This window comes from Eretmochelys imbricata, chromosome 3 (genome assembly GCF_965152235.1).
Source record: "Eretmochelys imbricata isolate rEreImb1 chromosome 3, rEreImb1.hap1, whole genome shotgun sequence".
Classification (NCBI taxonomy): Eukaryota; Metazoa; Chordata; order Testudines; family Cheloniidae; genus Eretmochelys; species Eretmochelys imbricata.
In genome coordinates, this window is record NC_135574.1 from 184352366 (window position 1) to 184374188 (window position 21823).

Consider the following 21823-nt stretch of genomic DNA (forward strand, 5'->3'; position numbering starts at 1 on the left):
CATTTGGGAGACATCCCTTCTTGAAAAATGCTCTCCAGGAGACATTAGTTCCAGGTAACAGCAAGGCACGAATGTCTCCAGGGATCGTTCTCTAAATGCTATCACGATGCACCGCTGGTGATTTGGCAGAGATCTGTTCATGACAAGTCCTAGGCTTGAGACATTCACTCCAGATCACAGCTAGCTACTCATTGCTCCTCAAATCATCTTTCAAAATGCATTCGGATGAAAGCCTGGCATTACCGTTAACGAAAAATGCTGTTCATTTGACATTCCTTCCAGGTTACTGCTAGGGACGAAATTCTCGGGAATCTTCCTCAGGAAGTCAGAGGGATGCACTGCCGGCTACCTGGCAGAGAGCCCTTTCAGAGAATTGCTACAAATGAAAAATGCATTCCAGATCACAGCTAGGTGCAAATTTCTCCCGCAATCATCCTCCAAATGTAATTCATTCGGAGGCTCTGCTGGTCATTTGGCAGAGATCCGTTCGTGAAAATAGCTCAAGATGAAACATTCCAGATCAAAGCTTGGCACCAATGTCTCCAGGAATCGTCCCCCGAATGTCATTCGGAAGCCCTGCAGGTCATTTGGCAGCGATCCGTTGGTGAAAATATCATGTAGAAAAGCATTCCATGTCCCTGCTAGGGATGACTTTGCCCAAGGCAACTCGGACGCCTTGCTGCGCATTTGGGAGAGATCCATTCATGACAATTGCTAAACGTGAGCCATGAACTCCAGATCCCTACTTGGCACATATTTCTGCTGGAATCGTCCTCCAAATGGCTTTCGGGTGCACCACGGGCCATTTGGCAGAGATCCGTTCGTGAAAATAGCTAAACATGAGACAATCATTCTGGATCTCAGCTAGGACTAATTTCTCCTGGCATCGTCCTCCAAATGCCGTTCGGATGCAGTGCTGGGAAGTTGGCAGCGAACCCTTCTTGAACGTTGCTAAACATGAGCTCTTCAGTCCAGATCACTGCTTGGCAGGAATGTCTCATGGAATCGTCCTCCAAATGTCGTTACGATACACTGCTTACCATTTCCAGAGATCCAGCCAGGACAATTCCTAAAAACGAACTATTCAGTCCAGGTCACAGCTAGACACGAATATGCCCTGGCATCGTCCTCCAAGAGCCAGTCGGATACGCTGCTGGGCATTGGGCAGCTATCCATTCCTGAAAAATATTATTCACCTAGAAAAGCATTCCATGTCCCTGCTAGGGACGACTTTGTCCTAGAATCGACCTCCAAGTGCAAATCGGAGGCATTGCTGGTATTTGGCAGAGACCCTTCCTGAAAATTGCTAAACATGAGACATTCACTTCACATCACTGCTAGCCACCAATTTCTCCTGGAATCATTCTCCAAATGCCTTTCGGATGCACTGCTTGCCATTTGGCAGAGCAGGAAAGAATTTTGCTTGCTTAATCTAGTTCGAGGACCGACCACTCCTAAATAATCAGGATAGTAGCCCAATGGCGCGAATATGAAGAGTCCCTGACAATTTGTCACAAGCACGGGTCACTAAGGATTTTCTCTTTCTTTGTAAGTTCCACGGAACCGATCTTTCCCGAATGCTCAGGACCTCTTTTAAACTGTTTTAAAATGAAAAGGCTCCGAGAAACGAGTCACCCGCAGGGATCACTAACGTGTTTTGTTTTGTTTGTAACGTTCATGATGCCCTCTCTTCCAAATGACCAAGAGAAACCTAGTGGCTTTTAGATGACGAGTCCGTGACAAAGTTTGTCTCAAGTGCTGTTCATTAATGACTTTCTCTCTAGTTCTCATTTTCCCTAACCGCTCTACTGCAAATGACAGTAAGGACAGACTCCTAAATGCTTTAAAAAAGGAGGCTTTCAGAAGTATTTGCCAAACCCCTAGTGGTCAAGAATGAGTTTAACCTTTCTTTAGGACAGGATCTTAAAGCTGTAATGTGAAGATTCCGCGACAAATTTATCCCCCGCTAAGGTGAGCGAAGCGTTTTGCTTTGTAATTCATCTGCACGGAGCGAGCCTTCCAAATGAGGCCAGACTCCAAACTGTCTTCAGTTGAAGATTCCATAAGAAATGGCTCACAAGCACCGATCAGTAATGAGTTTCGCTTTCTTTTCAATGTCACCATGCGCTCCCTTCCAGATGATCTGGATAGACTCATAACGGCTTGAAGGCTTGGATTCCGTGAGAAATTTCACAAAGCACTGATCACTACTGACTTTCTCTTGGTTTATCACTTTCACTGACCGATAAAGCCCATCTCTTCAGGACCCTCTCGTAACGCCTTTTAAATGAAGAGTCACAGATAACTTTTCCTCCAGCAATGATAAGTAATCAGGTTCTCTTTCTTTGCAGCTTTCTATGCCGAAGAATCAGGAGAGTAGTATGATGGCTTTAAAATGAAGGCTGCATGAAACATTTGAGGATGAGAAAAGAGTTTTGCCTTCTTTGTAATTCTCACCAGCCGATCTCTTCTTAACGATGAGGACAGACTCTCAAGGGCTGTAAGATGACGATTAAATGAGAAATTTGTCATAAGCATTCATTAATACTTCCTTTCCCTTTGTTTCTAATTTTCTCCAACCAATCGAGCCCACAAGCTCAGGACAGGATCCGGACAGCTTGAAAATGAAGATTCCATGAGAATTTTGTGCCCAGCCTTGATTAGGGCTGAGTTTTCCTTTCTTTGTACTTTTTACGAGCCCACGTCTTCTAATGGCACAAGACAGTTGGAGTTAAGCTGTGGGTAGGACGCCACGTCCTCAGGGTTATGGCTAGGCCACTTACAAGTGTGGTTCCTGTGTGCAGGCCACATGCAGTTAGAGTTAGGGAAGGGCAGAGCTCCCAGCCCTAGGTTAGCGTTCTCAGCGCTAGGGTTAGGGTTCATACGGGTAGGAATCCCGATCCTAGTGTTTCCTCGACCACAGGAAACGTAAGCCTCCGTGCAAGTGGCCTTCCCGTGGGAACCCTAATCCTAGGGTTCGGGCCTTACCCATAGACACCCTAAGGCAAGGATCCCCATCTGTAGGACCTCTATGCCTAAAGTGAGCTGGCCTAACCATTGGAACCCTTACTTCAACTGGCCTATGCCTAGAACCCTAACCCTAACGCCAAGTGGCCTACCCGTAGGCATCCTAATGCTAGGGCGGGAATCCCTTCCCACAGCAAGCCTATTTCAGCGTGGCTAACCCATAGGAACCATAACCCAACTCCCCTTGGTCTAGCAATGGGAACCCTACCCCTTAGTCCAAAGGGCCTAGCTCGGGAAACCCTGACGCTGACGCCAAGTGGGCTAAGGAGCCCTAACGCCTATCCCTAACTCCAACTGACCTACTCAGAGGAACTTTAACCCAATTGCCAGGGAGCCCTACCTTTTGCAAGCCTAACTCTCCCCAAAATTAGCAAATTTCTCCTGCAATCATCCTCCAAATGTCATTCATTCGGAGGCTCTGCTGGTCATTTGGCAGAGATCCGTTCGTGAAAATAGCTCAAGATGAAACATTCCAGATCAAAGCTTGGCACCAATGTCTCCAGGAATCGTCCCCCGAATGTCATTCGGAAGCCCTGCAGGTCATTTGGCAGCGATCCGTTGGTGAAAATATCATGTAGAAAAGCATTCCATGTCCCTGCTAGGGATGACTTTGCCCAAGGCAACTCGGACGCCTTGCTGCGCATTTGGGAGAGATCCATTCATGACAATTGCTAAACGTGAGCCATGAACTCCAGATCCCTACTTGGCACATATTTCTGCTGGAATCGTCCTCCAAATGGCTTTCGGGTGCACCACGGGCCATTTGGCAGAGATCCGTTCGTGAAAATAGCTAAACATGAGACAATCATTCTGGATCTCAGCTAGGACTAATTTCTCCTGGCATCGTCCTCCAAATGCCGTTCGGATGCAGTGCTGGGAAGTTGGCAGCGAACCCTTCTTGAACGTTGCTAAACATGAGCTCTTCAGTCCAGATCACTGCTTGGCAGGAATGTCTCATGGAATCGTCCTCCAAATGTCGTTACGATGCACTGCTTACCATTTCCAGAGATCCAGCCAGGACAATTCCTAAAAACGAACTATTCAGTCCAGGTCACAGCTAGACACGAATATGCCCTGGCATCGTCCTCCAAGAGCCAGTCGGATACGCTGCTGGGCATTGGGCAGCTATCCATTCCTGAAAAATATTATTCACCTAGAAAAGCATTCCATGTCCCTGCTAGGGACGACTTTGTCCTAGAATCGACCTCCAAGTGCAAATCGGAGGCATTGCTGGTATTTGGCAGAGAGCCTTCCTGAAAATTGCTAAACATGAGACATTCACTTCACATCACTGCTAGCCACCAATTTCTCCTGGAATCATTCTCCAAATGCCTTTCGGATGCACTGCTTGCCATTTGGCAGAGCAGGAAAGAATTTTGCTTGCTTAATCTAGTTCGAGGACCGACCACTCCTAAATAATCAGGATAGTAGCCCAATGGCGCGAATATGAAGAGTCCCTGACAATTTGTCACAAGCACGGGTCACTAAGGATTTTCTCTTTCTTTGTAAGTTCCACGGAACCGATCTTTCCCGAATGCTCAGGACCTCTTTTAAACTGTTTTAAAATGAAAAGGCTCCGAGAAACGAGTCACCCGCAGGGATCACTAACGAGTTTTGTTTTGTTTGTAACGTTCATGATGCCCTCTCTTCCAAATGACCAAGAGAAACCTAGCGGCTTTTAGATGACGAGTCCGGGACAAAGTTTGTCTCAAGTGCTGTTCATTAATGACTTTCTCTCTAGTTCTCATTTTCCCTAACCGCTCTACTGCAAATGACAGTAAGGACAGACTCCTAAATGCTTTAAAAAAGGAGGCTTTCAGAAGTATTTGCCAAACCCCTAGTGGTCAAGAATGAGTTTAACCTTTCTTTAGGACAGGATCCTAAAAGCTGTAACGTGAAGATTCCGCAACAAATTTATCCCCCGCTAAGGTGAGCGAAGCGTTTTGCTTTGTTATTCATCTGCACGGAGCGAGCCTTCCAAATGAGGCCAGACTCCAAACTGTCTTAAGTTGAAGATTCCATAAGAAATGGCTCACAAGCACCGATCAGTAGTGAGTTTCGCTTTCTTTTCAATGTCACCATGCGCTCCCTTCCAGATGATCTGGATAGACTGATAATGGCTTGAAGACTTGGATTCCGTGAGAAATTTCACAAAGCACTGATCACTACTGACTTTCTCTTGGTTTATCACTTTCACTGACCGATAAAGCCCATCTCTTCAGGACCCTCTCGTAACGCCTTTTAAATGAAGAGTCACAGATAACTTTTCCTCCAGCAATGATAAGTAATCAGGTTCTCTTTCTTTGCAGCTTTCTATGCCGAAGAATCAGGAGAGTAGTATGATGGCTTTAAGATGAAGGCTGCATGAAACATTTGAGGATGAGAAAAGAGTTTTGCCTTCTTTGTAATTCTCACCAGCCGATCTCTTCTTAACGATGAGGACAGACTCTCAAGGGCTGTAAGATGACGATTAAATGAGAAATTTCTCATAAGCATTCATTAACACTTCCTTTCCCTTTGTTTCTAATTTTCTCCAACCAATCGAGCCCACAAGCTCAGGACAGGATCCGGACAGCTTGAAAATGAAGATTCCCTGAGAATTTTGTGCCCAGCCTTGATTAGGGCTGAGTTTTCCTTTCTTTGTACTTTTTACGAGCCCACGTCTTCTAATGGCACAAGACAGTTGGAGTTAAGCTGTGGGTAGGACGCCACGTCCTCAGGGTTATGGCTAGGCCACTTACAAGTGTGGTTCCTGTGTGCAGGCCACATGCAGTTAGAGTTAGGGAAGGGCAGAGCTCCCAGCCCTAGGTTAGCGTTCTCAGCGCTAGGGTTAGGGTTCATACGGGTAGGAATCCCGATCCTAGTGTTTCCTCGACCACAGGAAACGTAAGCCTCCGTGCAAGTGGCCTTCCCGTGGGAACCCTAATCCTAGGGTTCGGGCCTTACCCATAGACACCCTAAGGCAAGGATCCCCATCTGTAGGACCTCTATGCCTAAAGTGAGCTGGCCTAAGCATTGGAACCCTTACTTCAACTGGCCTATGCCTAGAACCCTAACCCTAACGCCAAGTGGCCTACCCGTAAGCATCCTAATGCTAGGGCGGGAATCCCTTCCCACAGCAAGCCTATTTCAGCGTGGCTAACCCATAGGAACCATAACCCAACTCCCCTTGGTCTAGCAATGGGAACCCTACCCCTTAGTCCAAAGGGCCTAGCTCGGGAAACCCTGACGCTGACGCCAAGTGGGCTAAGGAGCCCTAACGCCTATCCCTAACTCCAACTGACCTACTCAGAGGAACTTTAACCCAATTGGCGGGGAGCCCTACCTTTTGCAAGCCTAACTCTCCCCAAAATTAGCAAATTTCTCCTGCAATCATCCTCCAAATGTAATTCCGATGCACTGCTGGCCATTTGGGAGACATCCCTTCTTGAAAAATGCTCTCCAGGAGACATTAGTTCCAGGTAACAGCAAGGCACGAATGTCTCCAGGGATCGTTCTCTAAATGCTATCACGATGCACCGCTGGTGATTTGGCAGAGATCCGTTCATGACAAGTCCTAGGCTTGAGACATTCACTCCAGATCACAGCTAGCTACTCATTGCTCCTCAAATCATCTTTCAAAATGCATTCGGATGAAAGCCTGGCATTACCGTTAACGAAAAATGCTGTTCATTTGACATTCCTTCCAGGTTACTGCTAGGGACGAAATTCTCGGGAATCTTCCTCAGGAAGTCAGAGGGATGCACTGCCGGCTACCTGGCAGAGAGCCCTTTCAGAGAATTGCTACAAATGAAAAATGCATTCCAGATCACAGCTAGGTGCAAATTTCTCCCGCAATCATCCTCCAAATGTCATTCATTCGGAGGCTCTGCTGGTCATTTGGCAGAGATCCGTTCGTGAAAATAGCTCAAGATGAAACATTCCAGATCAAAGCTTGGCACCAATGTCTCCAGGAATCGTCCCCCGAATGTCATTCGGAAGCCCTGCAGGTCATTTGGCAGCGATCCGTTGGTGAAAATATCATGTAGAAAAGCATTCCATGTCCCTGCTAGGGATGACTTTGCCCAAGGCAACTCGGACGCCTTGCTGCGCATTTGGGAGAGATCCATTCATGACAATTGCTAAACGTGAGCCATGAACTCCAGATCCCTACTTGGCACATATTTCTGCTGGAATCGTCCTCCAAATGGCTTTCGGGTGCACCACGGGCCATTTGGCAGAGATCCGTTCGTGAAAATAGCTAAACATGAGACAATCATTCTGGATCTCAGCTAGGACTAATTTCTCCTGGCATCGTCCTCCAAATGCCGTTCGGATGCAGTGCTGGGAAGTTGGCAGCGAACCCTTCTTGAACGTTGCTAAACATGAGCTCTTCAGTCCAGATCACTGCTTGGCAGGAATGTCTCATGGAATCGTCCTCCAAATGTCGTTACGATGCACTGCTTACCATTTCCAGAGATCCAGCCAGGACAATTCCTAAAAACGAACTATTCAGTCCAGGTCACAGCTAGACACGAATATGCCCTGGCATCGTCCTCCAAGAGCCAGTCGGATACGCTGCTGGGCATTGGGCAGCTATCCAGTCCTGAAAAATATTATTCACCTAGAAAAGCATTCCATGTCCCTGCTAGGGACGACTTTGTCCTAGAATCGACCTCCAAGTGCAAATCGGAGGCATTGCTGGTATTTGGCAGAGAGCCTTCCTGAAAATTGCTAAACATGAGACATTCACTTCACATCACTGCTAGCCACCAATTTCTCCTGGAATCATTCTCCAAATGCCTTTCGGATGCACTGCTTGCCATTTGGCAGAGCAGGAAAGAATTTTGCTTGCTTAATCTAGTTCGAGGACCGACCACTCCTAAATAATCAGGATAGTAGCCCAATGGCGCGAATATGAAGAGTCCCTGACAATTTGTCACAAGCACGGGTCACTAAGGATTTTCTCTTTCTTTGTAAGTTCCACGGAACCGATCTTTCCCTAATGCTCAGGACCTCTTTTAAACTGATTTAAAATGAAAAGGCTCCGAGAAACGAGTCACCCGCAGGGATCACTAACGAGTTTTGTTTTGTTTGTAACGTTCATGATGCCCTCTCTTCCAAATGACCAAGAGAAACCTAGCGGCTTTTAGATGACGAGTCCGGGACAAAGTTTGTCTCAAGTGCTGTTCATTAATGACTTTCTCTCTAGTTCTCATTTTCCCTAACCGCTCTACTGCAAATGACAGTAAGGACAGACTCCTAAATGCTTTAAAAAAGGAGGCTTTCAGAAGTATTTGCCAAACCCCTAGTGGTCAAGAATGAGTTTAACCTTTCTTTAGGACAGGATCCTAAAAGCTGTAATGTGAAGATTCCGCAACAAATTTATCCCCCGCGAAGGTGAGCGAAGCGTTTTGCTTTGTTATTCATCTGCACGGAGCGAGCCTTCCAAATGAGGCCAGACTCCAAACTGTCTTAAGTTGAAGATTCCATAAGAAATGGCTCACAAGCACCGATCAGTAATGAGTTTCACTTTCTTTTCAATGCCACCATGCGCTCCCTTCCAGATGATCTGGATAGACTCATAACGGCTTGAAGACTTGGATTCCGTGAGAAATTTCACAAAGCACTGATCACTACTGACTTTCTCTTGGTTTATCACTTTCACTGACCGATAAAGCCCATCTCTTCAGGACCCTCTCGTAACGCCTTTTAAATGAAGAGTCACAGATAACTTTTCCTCCAGCAATGATAAGTAATCAGGTTCTCTTTCTTTGCAGCTTTCTATGCCGAAGAATCAGGAGAGTAGTATGATGGCTTTAAGATGAAGGCTGCATGAAACATTTGAGGATGAGAAAAGAGATTTGCCTTCTTTGTAATTCTCACCAGCCGATCTCATCTTAACGATGAGGACAGACTCTCAAGGGCTGTAAGATGACGATTAAATGAGAAATTTGTCATAAGCATTCATTAATACTTCCTTTCCCTTTGTTTCTAATTTTCTCCAACCAATCGAGCCCACAAGCTCAGGACAGGATCCGGACAGCTTGAAAATGAAGATTCCATGAGAATTTTGTGCCCAGCCTTGATTAGGGCTGAATTTTCCTTTCTTTGTACTTTTTACGAGCCCACGTCTTCTAATGGCACAAGACAGTTGGAGTTAAGCTGTGGGTAGGACGCCACGTCCTCAGGGTTATGGCTAGGCCACTTACAAGTGTGGTTCCTGTGTGCAGGCCACATGCAGTTAGAGTTAGGGAAGGGCAGAGCTCCCAGCCCTAGGTTAGCGTTCTCAGCGCTAGGGTTAGGGTTCATACGGGTAGGAATCCCGATTCTAGTGTTTCCTCGACCACAGGAAACGTAAGCCTCCGTGCAAGTGGCCTTCCCGTGGGAACCCTAATCCTAGGGTTCGGGCCTTACCCATAGACACCCTAAGGCAAGGATCCCCATCTGTAGGACCTCTATGCCTAAAGTGAGCTGGCCTAACCATTGGAACCCTTACTTCAACTGGCCTATGCCTAGAACCCTAACCCTAACGCCAAGTGGCCTACCCGTAAGCATCCTAATGCTAGGGCGGGAATCCCTTCCCACAGCAAGCCTATTTCAGCGTGGCTAACCCATAGGAACCATAACCCAACTCCCCTTGGTCTAGCAATGGGAACCCTACCCCTTAGTCCAAAGGGCCTAGCTCGGGAAACCCTGACGCTGACGCCAAGTGGGCTAAGGAGCCCTAACGCCTATCCCTAACTCCAACTGACCTACTCAGAGGAACTTTAACCCAATTGGCGGGGAGCCCTACCTTTTGCAAGCCTAACTCTCCCCAAAATTAGCAAATTTCTCCTGCAATCATCCTCCAAATGTAATTCCGATGCACTGCTGGCCATTTGGGAGACATCCCTTCTTGAAAAATGCTCTCCAGGAGACATTAGTTCCAGGTAACAGCAAGGCACGAATGTCCCCAGGGATCGTTCTCTAAATGCTATCACGATGCACCGCTGCTGATTTGGCAGAGATCCGTTCATGACAAGTCCTAGGCTTGAGACATTCACTCCAGATCACAGCTAGCTACTCATTGCTCCTCAAATCATCTTTCAAAATGCATTCGGATGAAAGCCTGGCATTACCGTTAACGAAAAATGCTGTTCATTTGACATTCCTTCCAGGTTACTGCTAGGGACGAAATTCTCGGGAATCTTCCTCAAGAAGTCAGAGGGATGCACTGCCGGCTACCTGGCAGAGAGCCCTTTCAGAGAATTGCTACAAATGAAAAATGCATTCCAGATCACAGCTAGGTGCAAATTTCTCCCGCAATCATCCTCCAAATGTCATTCATTCGGAGGCTCTGCTGGTCATTTGGCAGAGATCCGTTCGTGAAAATAGCTCAAGATGAAACATTCCAGATCAAAGCTTGGCACCAATGTCTCCAGGAATCGTCCCCCGAATGTCATTCGGAAGCCCTGCAGGTCATTTGGCAGCGATCCGTTGGTGAAAATATCATGTAGAAAAGCATTCCATGTCCCTGCTAGGGATGACTTTGCCCAAGGCAACTCGGACGCCTTGCTGCGCATTTGGGAGAGATCCATTCATGACAATTGCTAAACGTGAGCCATGAACTCCAGATCCCTACTTGGCACATATTTCTGCTGGAATCGTCCTCCAAATGGCTTTCGGGTGCACCACGGGCCATTTGGCAGAGATCCGTTTGTGAAAATAGCTAAACATGAGACAATCATTCTGGATCTCAGCTAGGACTAATTTCTCCTGGCATCGTCCTCCAAATGCCGTTCGGATGCAGTGCTGGGAAGTTGGCAGCGAACCCTTCTTGAACGTTGCTAAACATGAGCTCTTCAGTCCAGATCACTGCTTGGCAGGAATGTCTCATGGAATCGTCCTCCAAATGTCGTTACGATGCACTGCTTACCATTTCCAGAGATCCAGCCAGGACAATTCCTAAAAACAAACTATTCAGTCCAGGTCACAGCTAGACACGAATATGCCCTGGCATCGTCCTCAAAGAGCCAGTCGGATACGCTGCTGGGCATTGGGCAGCTATCCAGTCCTGAAAAATATTATTCACCTAGAAAAGCATTCCATGTCCCTGCTAGGGACGACTTTGTCCTAGAATCGACCTCCAAGTGCAAATCGGAGGCATTGCTGGTATTTGGCAGAGACCCTTCCTGAAAATTGCTAAACATGAGACATTCACTTCACATCACTGCTAGCCACCAATTTCTCCTGGAATCATTCTCCAAATGCCTTTCGGATGCACTGCTTGCCATTTGGCAGAGCAGGAAAGAATTTTGCTTGCTTAATCTAGTTCGAGGACCGACCACTCCTAAATAATCAGGATAGTAGCCCAATGGCGCGAATATGAAGAGTCCCTGACAATTTGTCACAAGCACGGGTCACTGAGGATTTTCTCTTTCTTTGTAAGTTCCACGGAACCGATCTTTCCCTAATGCTCAGGACCTCTTTTAAACTGTTTGAAAATGAAAAGGCTCCGAGAAACGAGTCACCCGCAGGGATCACTAACGAGTTTTGTTTTGTTTGTAACGTTCATGATGCCCTCTCTTCCAAATGACCAAGAGAAACCTAGTGGCTTTTAGATGACGAGTCCGGGACAAAGTTTGTCTCAAGTGCTGTTCATCAATGACTTTCTCTCTAGTTCTCATTTTCCCTAACCGCTCTACTGCAAATGACAGTAAGGACAGACTCCTAAATGCTTTAAAAAAGGAGGCTTTCAGAAGTATTTGCCAAACCCCTAGTGGTCAAGAATGAGTTTAACCTTTCTTTAGGACAGGATCCTAAAAGCTGTAATGTGAAGATTCCGCGACAAATTTATCCCCCGCTAAGGTGAGCGAAGCGTTTTGCTTTGTTATTCATCTGCACGGAGCGAGCCTTCCAAATGAGGCCAGACTCCAAACTGTCTTCAGTTGAAGATTCCATAAGAAATGGCTCACAAGCACCGATCAGTAATGAGTTTCGCTTTCTTTTCAATGTCACCATGCGCTCCCTTCCAGATGATCTGGATAGACTCATAATGGCTTGAAGACTTGGATTCCGTGAGAAATTTCACAAAGCACTGATCACTACTGACTTTCTCTTGGTTTATCACTTTCGCTGACCGATAAAGCCCATCTCTTCAGGACCCTCTCGTAACGCCTTTTAAATGAAGAGTCACAGATAACTTTTCCTCCAGCAATGATAAGTAATCAGGTTCTCTTTCTTTGCAGCTTTCTATGCCGAAGAATCAGGAGAGTAGTATGATGGCTTTAAGATGAAGCCTGCATGAAACATTTGAGGATGAGAAAAGAGTTTTGCCTTCTTTGTAATTCTCACCAGCCGATCTCTTCTTAACGATGAGGACAGACTCTCAAGGGCTGTAAGATGACGATTAAATGAGAAATTTGTCATAAGCATTCCTTAACACTTCCTTTCCCTTTGTTTCTAATTTTCTCCAACCAATCGAGCCCACAAGCTCAGGACAGGATCCGGACAGCTTGAAAATGAAGATTCCATGAGAATTTTGTGCCCAGCCTTGATTAGGGCTGAGTTTTCCTTTCTTTGTACTTTTTACGAGCCCACGTCTTCTAATGGCACAAGACAGTTGGAGTTAAGCTGTGGGTAGGACGCCACGTCCTCAGGGTTATGGCTAGGCCACTTACAAGTGTGGTTCCTGTGTGCAGGCCACATGCAGTTAGAGTTAGGGAAGGGCAGAGCTCCCAGCCCTAGGTTAGCGTTCTCAGCGCTAGGGTTAGGGTTCATACGGGTAGGAATCCCGATCCTAGTGTTTCCTCGACCACAGGAAACGTAAGCCTCCGTGCAAGTGGCCTTCCCGTGGGAACCCTAATCCTAGGGTTCGGGCCTTACCCATAGACACCCTAAGGCAAGGATCCCCATCTGTAGGACCTCTATGCCTAAAGTGAGCTGGCCTAACCATTGGAACCCTTACTTCAACTGGCCTATGCCTAGAACCCTAACCCTAACGCCAAGTGGCCTACCCGTAAGCATCCTAATGCTAGGGCGGGAATCCCTTCCCACAGCAAGCCTATTTCAGCGTGGCTAACCCATAGGAACCATAACCCAACTCCCCTTGGTCTAGCAATGGGAACCCTACCCCTTAGTCCAAAGGGCCTAGCTCGGGAAACCCTGACGCTGACGCCAAGTGGGCTAAGGAGCCCTAACGCCTATCCCTAACTCCAACTGACCTACTCAGAGGAACTTTAACCCAATTGGCGGGGAGCCCTACCTTTTGCAAGCCTAACTCTCCCCAAAATTAGCAAATTTCTCCTGCAATCATCCTCCAAATGTAATTCCGATGCACTGCTGGCCATTTGGGAGAGATCCCTTCTTGAAAAATGCTCTCCAGGAGACATTAGTTCCAGGTAACAGCAAGGCACGAATGTCTCCAGGGATCGTTCTCTAAATGCTATCACGATGCACCGCTGGTGATTTGGCAGAGATCCGTTCATGACAAGTCCTAGGCTTGAGACATTCACTCCAGATCACAGCTAGCTACTCATTGCTCCTCAAATCATCTTTCAAAATGCATTCGGATGAAAGCCTGGCATTACCGTTAACGAAAAATGCTGTTCATTTGACATTCCTTCCAGGTTACTGCTAGGGACGAAATTCTCGGGAATCTTCCTCAAGAAGTCAGAGGGATGCACTGCCGGCTACCTGGCAGAGAGCCCTTTCAGAAAATTGCTACAAATGAAAAATGCATTCCAGATCACAGCTAGGTGCAAATTTCTCCCGCAATCATCCTCCAAATGTCATTCATTCGGAGGCTCTGCTGGTCATTTGGCAGAGATCCGTTCGTGAAAATAGCTCAAGATGAAACATTCCAGATCAAAGCTTGGCACCAATGTCTCCAGGAATCGTCCCCCGAATGTCATTCGGAAGCCCTGCAGGTCATTTGGCAGCGATCCGTTGGTGAAAATATCATGTAGAAAAGCATTCCATGTCCCTGCTAGGGATGACTTTGCCCAAGGCAACTCGGACGCCTTGCTGCGCATTTGGGAGTGATCCATTCATGACAATTGCTAAACGTGAGCCATGAACTCCAGATCCCTACTTGGCACATATTTCTGCTGGAATCGTCCTCCAAATGGCTTTCGGGTGCACCACGGGCCATTTGGCAGAGATCCGTTCGTGAAAATAGCTAAACATGAGACAATCATTCTGGATCTCAGCTAGGACTAATTTCTCCTGGCATCGTCCTCCAAATGCCGTTCGGATGCAGTGCTGGGAAGTTGGCAGCGAACCCTTCTTGAACGTTGCTAAACATGAGCTCTTCAGTCCAGATCACTGCTTGGCAGGAATGTCTCATGGAATCGTCCTCCAAATGTCGTTACGATGCACTGCTTACCATTTCCAGAGATCCAGCCAGGACAATTCCTAAAAACGAACTATTCAGTCCAGGTCACAGCTAGACACGAATATGCCCTGGCATCGTCCTCCAAGAGCCAGTCGGATACGCTGCTGGGCATTGGGCAGCTATCCATTCCTGAAAAATATTATTCACCTAGAAAAGCATTCCATGTCCCTGCTAGGGACGACTTTGTCCTAGAATCGACCTCCAAGGGCAAATCGGAGGCATTGCTGGTATTTGGCAGAGACCCTTCCTGAAAATTGCTAAACATGAGACATTCACTTCACATCACTGCTAGCCACCAATTTCTCCTGGAAGCATTCTCCAAATGCCTTTCGGATGCACTGCTTGCCATTTGGCAGAGCAGGAAAGAATTTTGCTTGCTTAATCTAGTTCGAGGACCGACCACTCCTAAATAATCAGGATAGTAGCCCAATGGCGCGAATATGAAGAGTCCCTGACAATTTGTCACAAGCACGGGTCACTAAGGATTTTCTCTTTCTTTGTAAGTTCCACGGAACCGATCTTTCCCTAATGCTCAGGACCTCTTTTAAACTGTTTTAAAATGAAAAGGCTCCGAGAAACGAGTCACCCGCAGGGATCACTAACGAGTTTTGTTTTGTTTGTAACGTTCATGATGCCCTCTCTTCCAAATGACCAAGAGAAACCTAGTGGCTTTTAGATGACGAGTCCGGGACAAAGTTTGTCTCAAGTGCTGTTCATTAATGACTTTCTCTCTAGTTCTCATTTTCCCTAACCGCTCTACTGCAAATGACAGTAAGGACAGACTCCTAAATGCTTTAAAAAAGGAGGCTTTCAGAAGTATTTGCCAAACCCCTAGTGGTCAAGAATGAGTTTAACCTTTCTTTAGGACAGGATCCTAAAAGCTGTAAAATGAAGATTCCGCGACAAATTTATCCCCCGCTAAGGTGAGCGAAGCGTTTTGCTTTGTTATTCATCTGCACGGAGCGAGCCTTCCAAATGAGGCCAGACTCCAAACTGTCTTAAGTTGAAGATTCCATAAGAAATGGCTCACAAGCACCGATCAGTAATGAGTTTCGCTTTCTTTTCAATGTCACCATGCGCTCCCTTCCAGATGATCTGGATAGACTCATAATGGCTTGAAGACTTGGATTCCGTGAGAAATTTCACAAAGCACTGATCACTACTGACTTTCTCTTGGTTTATCACTTTCACTGACCGATAAAGCCCATCTCTTCAGGACCCTCTCGTAACGCCTTTTAAATGAAGAGTCACAGATAACTTTTCCTCCAGCAATGATAAGTAATCAGGTTCTCTTTCTTTGCAGCTTTCTATGCCGAAGAATCAGGAGAGTAGTATGATGGCTTTAAGATGAAGGCTGCATGAAACATTTGAGGATGAGAAAAGAGTTTTGCCTTCTTTGTAATTCTCACCAGCCGATCTCTTCTTAACGATGAGGACAGACTCTCAAGGGCTGTAAGATGACGATTAAATGAGAAATTTGTCATAAGCATTCCTTAACACTTCCTTTCCCTTTGTTTCTAATTTTCTCCAACCAATCGAGCCCACAAGCTCAGGACAGGATCCGGACAGCTTGAAAATGAAGATTCCATGAGAATTTTGTGCCCAGCCTTGATTAGGGCTGAGTTTTCCTTTCTTTGTACTTTTTACGAGCCCACGTCTTCTAATGGCACAAGACAGTTGGAGTTAAGCTGTGGGTAGGACGCCACGTCCTCAGGGTTATGGCTAGGCCACTTACAAGTGTGGTTCCTGTGTGCAGGCCACATGCAGTTAGAGTTAGGGAAGGGCAGAGCTCCCAGCCCTAGGTTAGCGTTCTCAGCGCTAGGGTTAGGGTTCATATGGGTAGGAATCCCGATCCTAGTGTTTCCTCGACCACAGGAAACGTAAGCCTCCGTGCAAGTGGCCTTCCCGTGGGAACCCTAATCCTAGGGTTCGGGCTTACCCATAGACACCCTAAGGCAAGGATCCCCATCTGTAGGACCTCTATGCCTAAAGTGAGCTGGCCTAACCATTGGAACCCTTACTTCAACTGGCCTATGCCTAGAACCCTAACCCTAACGCCAAGTGGCCTACCCGTAAGCATCCTAATGCTAGGGCGGGAATCCCTTCCCACAGCAAGCCTATTTCAGCGTGGCTAACCCATAGGAACCATTACCCAACTCCCCTTGGTCTAGCAATGGGAACCCTACCCCTTAGTCCAAAGGGCCTAGCTCGGGAAACCCTGACGCTGACGCCAAGTGGGCTAAGGAGCCCTAACGCCTATCCCTAACTCCAACTGACCTACTCAGAGGAACTTTAACCCAATTGGCGGGGAGCCCTACCTTTTGCAAGCCTAACTCTCCCCAAAATTAGCAAATTTCTCCTGCAATCATCCTCCAAATGTAATTCCGATGCACTGCTGGCCATTTGGGAGAGATCCCTTCTTGAAAAATGCTCTCCAGGAGACATTAGTTCCAGGTAACAGCAAGGCACGAATGTCTCCAGGGATCGTTCTCTAAATGCTATCACGATGCACCGCTGGTGATTTGGCAGAGATCCGTTCATGACAAGTCCTAGGCTTGAGACATTCACTCCAGATCACAGCTAGCTACTCATTGCTCCTCAAATCATCTTTCAAAATGCATTCGGATGAAAGCCTGGCATTACCGTTAACGAAAAATGCTGTTCATTTGACATTCCTTCCAGGTTACTGCTAGGGACGAAATTCTCGGGAATCTTCCTCAAGAAGTCAGAGGGATGCACTGCCGGCTACCTGGCAGAGAGCCCTTTCAGAAAATCGCTACAAATGAAAAATGCATTCCAGATCACAGCTAGGTGCAAATTTCTCCCGCAATCATCCTCCAAATGTCATTCATTCGGAGGCTCTGCTGGTCATTTGGCAGAGATCCGTTCGTGAAAATAGCTCAAGATGAAACATTCCAGATCAAAGCTTGGCACCAATGTCTCCAGGAATCGTCCCCCGAATGTCATTCGGAAGCCCTGCAGGTCATTTGGCAGCGATCCGTTGGTGAAAATATCATGTAGAAAAGCATTCCATGTCCCTGCTAGGGATGACTTTGCCCAAGGCAACTCGGACGCCTTGCTGCGCATTTGGGAGAGATCCATTCATGACAATTGCTAAACGTGAGCCATGAACTCCAGATCCCTACTTGGCACATATTTCTGCTGGAATCGTCCTCCAAATGGCTTTCGGGTGCACCACGGGCCATTTGGCAGAGATCCGTTCGTGAAAATAGCTAAACATGAGACAATCATTCTGGATCTCAGCTAGGACTAATTTCTCCTGGCATCGTCCTCCAAATGCCGTTCGGATGCAGTGCTGGGAAGTTGGCAGCGAACCCTTCTTGAATGTTGCTAAACATGAGCTCTTCAGTCCAGATCACTGCTTGGCAGGAATGTCTCATGGAATCGTCCTCCAAATGTCGTTACGATGCACTGCTTACCATTTCCAGAGATCCAGCCAGGACAATTCCTAAAAACGAACTATTCAGTCCAGGTCACAGCTAGACACGAATATGCCCTGGCATCGTCCTCCAAGAGCCAGTCGGATACGCTGCTGGGCATTGGGCAGCTATCCAGTCCTGAAAAATATTATTCACCTAGAAAAGCATTCCATGTCCCTGCTAGGGAAGACTTTGTCCTAGAATCGACCTCCAAGTGCAAATCGGAGGCATTGCTGGTATTTGGCAGAGAGCCTTCCTGAAAATTGCTAAACATGAGACATTCACTTCACATCACTGCTAGCCACCAATTTCTCCTGGAAGCATTCTCCAAATGCCTTTCGGATGCACTGCTTGCCATTTGGCAGAGCAGGAAAGAATTTTGCTTGCTTAATCTAGTTCGAGGACCGACCACTCCTAAATAATCAGGATAGTAGCCCAATGGCGCAAATATGAAGAGTCCCTGACAATTTGTCACAAGCACGGGTCACTAAGGATTTTCTTTCTTTGTAAGTTCCACGGAACCGATCTTTCCCTAATGCTCAGGACCTCTTTTAAACTGTTTGAAAATGAAAAGGCTCCGAGAAACGAGTCACCCGCAGGGATCACTAACGAGTTTTGTTTTGTTTGTAACGTTCATGATGCCCTCTCTTCCAAATGACCAAGAGAAACCTAGTGGCTTTTAGATGACGAGTCCGGGACAAAGTTTGTCTCAAGTGCTGTTCATTAATGACTTTCTCTCTAGTTCTCATTTTCCCTAACCGCTCTACTGCAAATGACAGTAAGGACAGACTCCTAAATGCTTTAAAAAAGGAGGCTTTCAGAAGTATTTGCCAAACCCCTAGTGGTCAAGAATGAGTTTAACCTTTCTTTAGGACAGGATCCTAAAAGCTGTAATGTGAAGATTCCGCAACAAATTTATCCCCCGCTAAGGTGAGCGAAGCGTTTTGCTTTGTTATTCATCTCCACGGAGCGAGCCTTCCAAATGAGGCCAGACTCCAAACTGTCTTCAGTTGAAGATTCCATAAGAAATGGCTCACAAGCACCGATCAGTAATGAGTTTCGCTTTCTTTTCAATGTCACCATGCGCTCCCTTCCAGATGATCTGGATAGACTCATAATGGCTTGAAGACTTGGATTCCGTGAGAAATTTCACAAAGCACTGATCACTACTGACTTTCTCTTGGTTTATCACTTTCACTGACCGATAAAGCCCATCTCTTCAGGACCCTCTCGTAACGCCTTTTAAATGAAGAGTCACAGATAACTTTTCCTCCAGCAATGATAAGTAATCAGGTTCTCTTTCTTTGCAGCTTTCTATGCCGAAGAATCAGGAGAGTAGTATGATGGCTTTAAGATGAAGGCTGCATGAAACATTTGAGGATGAGAAAAGAGTTTTGCCTTCTTTGTAATTCTCACCAGCCGATCTCTTCTTAACGATGAGGACAGACTCTCAAGGGCTGTAAGATGACGATTAAATGAGAAATTTGTCATAAGCATTCATTAACACTTCCTTTCCCTTTGTTTCTAATTTTCTCCAACCAATCGAGCCCACAAGCTCAGGACAGGATCCGGACACCTTGAAAATGAAGATTCCATGAGAATTTTGTGCCCAGCCTTGATTAGGGCTGAGTTTTCCTTTCTTTGTACTTTTTACGAGCCCACGTCTTCTAATGGCACAAGACAGTTGGAGTTAAGCTGTGGGTAGGACGCCACGTCCTCAGGGTTATGGCTAGGCCACTTACAAGTGTGGTTCCTGTGTGCAGGCCACATGCAGTTAGAGTTAGGGAAGGGCAGAGCTCCCAGCCCTAGGTTAGCGTTCTCAGCGCTAGGGTTAGGGTTCATATGGGTAGGAATCCCGATCCTAGTGTTTCCTCGACCACAGGAAACGTAAGCCTCCGTGCAAGTGGCCTTCCCGTGGGAACCCTAATCCTAGGGTTCGGGCTTACCCATAGACACCCTAAGGCAAGGATCCCCATCTGTAGGACCTCTATGCCTAAAGTGAGCTGGCCTAACCATTGGAACCCTTACTTCAACTGGCCTATGCCTAGAACCCTAACCCTAACGCCAAGTGGCCTACCCGTAAGCATCCTAATGCTAGGGCGGGAATCCCTTCCCACAGCAAGCCTATTTCAGCGTGGCTAACCCATAGGAACCATTACCCAACTCCCCTTGGTCTAGCAATGGGAACCCTACCCCTTAGTCCAAAGGGCCTAGCTCGGGAAACCCTGACGCTGACGCCAAGTGGGCTAAGGAGCCCTAACGCCTATCCCTAACTCCAACTGACCTACTCAGAGGAACTTTAACCCAATTGGCGGGGAGCCCTACCTTTTGCAAGCCTAACTCTCCCCAAAATTAGCAAATTTCTCCTGCAATCATCCTCCAAATGTAATTCCGATGCACTGCTGGCCATTTGGGAGAGATCCCTTCTTGAAAAATGCTCTCCAGGAGACATTAGTTCCAGGTAACAGCAAGGCACGAATGTCTCCAGGGATCGTTCTCTAAATGCTATCACGATGCACCGCTGGTGATTTGGCAGAGATCCGTTCATGACAAGTCCTAGGCTTGAGACATTCACTCCAGATCACAGCTAGCTACTCATTGCTCCTCAAATCATCTTTCAAAATGCATTCGGATGAAAGCCTGGCATTACCGTTAACGAAAAATGCTGTTCATTTGACATTCCTTCCAGGTTACTGCTAGGGACGAAATTCTCGGGAATCTTCCTCAAGAAGTCAGAGGGATGCACTGCCGGCTACCTGGCAGAGAGCCCTTTCAGAAAATCGCTACAAATGAAAAATGCATTCCAGATCACAGCTAGGTGCAAATTTCTCCCGCAATCATCCTCCAAATGTCATTCATTCGGAGGCTCTGCTGGTCATTTGGCAGAGATCCGTTCGTGAAAATAGCTCAAGATGAAACATTCCAGATCAAAGCTTGGCACCAATGTCTCCAGGAATCGTCCCCCGAATGTCATTCGGAAGCCCTGCAGGTCATTTGGCAGCGATCCGTTGGTGAAAATATCATGTAGAAAAGCATTCCATGTCCCTGCTAGGGATGACTTTGCCCAAGGCAACTCGGACGCCTTGCTGCGCATTTGGGAGAGATCCATTCATGACAATTGCTAAACGTGAGCCATGAACTCCAGATCCCTACTTGGCACATATTTCTGCTGGAATCGTCCTCCAAATGGCTTTCGGGTGCACCACGGGCCATTTGGCAGAGATCCGTTCGTGAAAATAGCTAAACATGAGACAATCATTCTGGATCTCAGCTAGGACTAATTTCTCCTGGCATCGTCCTCCAAATGCCGTTCGGATGCAGTGCTGGGAAGTTGGCAGCGAACCCTTCTTGAATGTTGCTAAACATGAGCTCTTCAGTCCAGATCACTGCTTGGCAGGAATGTCTCATGGAATCGTCCTCCAAATGTCGTTACGATGCACTGCTTACCATTTCCAGAGATCCAGCCAGGACAATTCCTAAAAACGAACTATTCAGTCCAGGTCACAGCTAGACACGAATATGCCCTGGCATCGTCCTCCAAGAGCCAGTCGGATACGCTGCTGGGCATTGGGCAGCTATCCAGTCCTGAAAAATATTATTCACCTAGAAAAGCATTCCATGTCCCTGCTAGGGACGACTTTGTCCTAGAATCGACCTCCAAGTGCAAATCGGAGGCATTGCTGGTATTTGGCAGAGAGCCTTCCTGAAAATTGCTAAACATGAGACATTCACTTCACATCACTGCTAGCCACCAATTTCTCCTGGAAGCATTCTCCAAATGCCTTTTGGATGCACTGCTTGCCATTTGGCAGAGCAGGAAAGAATTTTGCTTGCTTAATCTAGTTCGAGGACCGACCACTCCTAAATAATCAGGATAGTAGCCCAATGGCGCGAATATGAAGAGTCCCTGACAATTTGTCACAAGCACGGGTCACTAAGGATTTTCTCTTTCTTTGTAAGTTCCACGGAACCGATCTTTCCCTAATGCTCAGGACCTCTT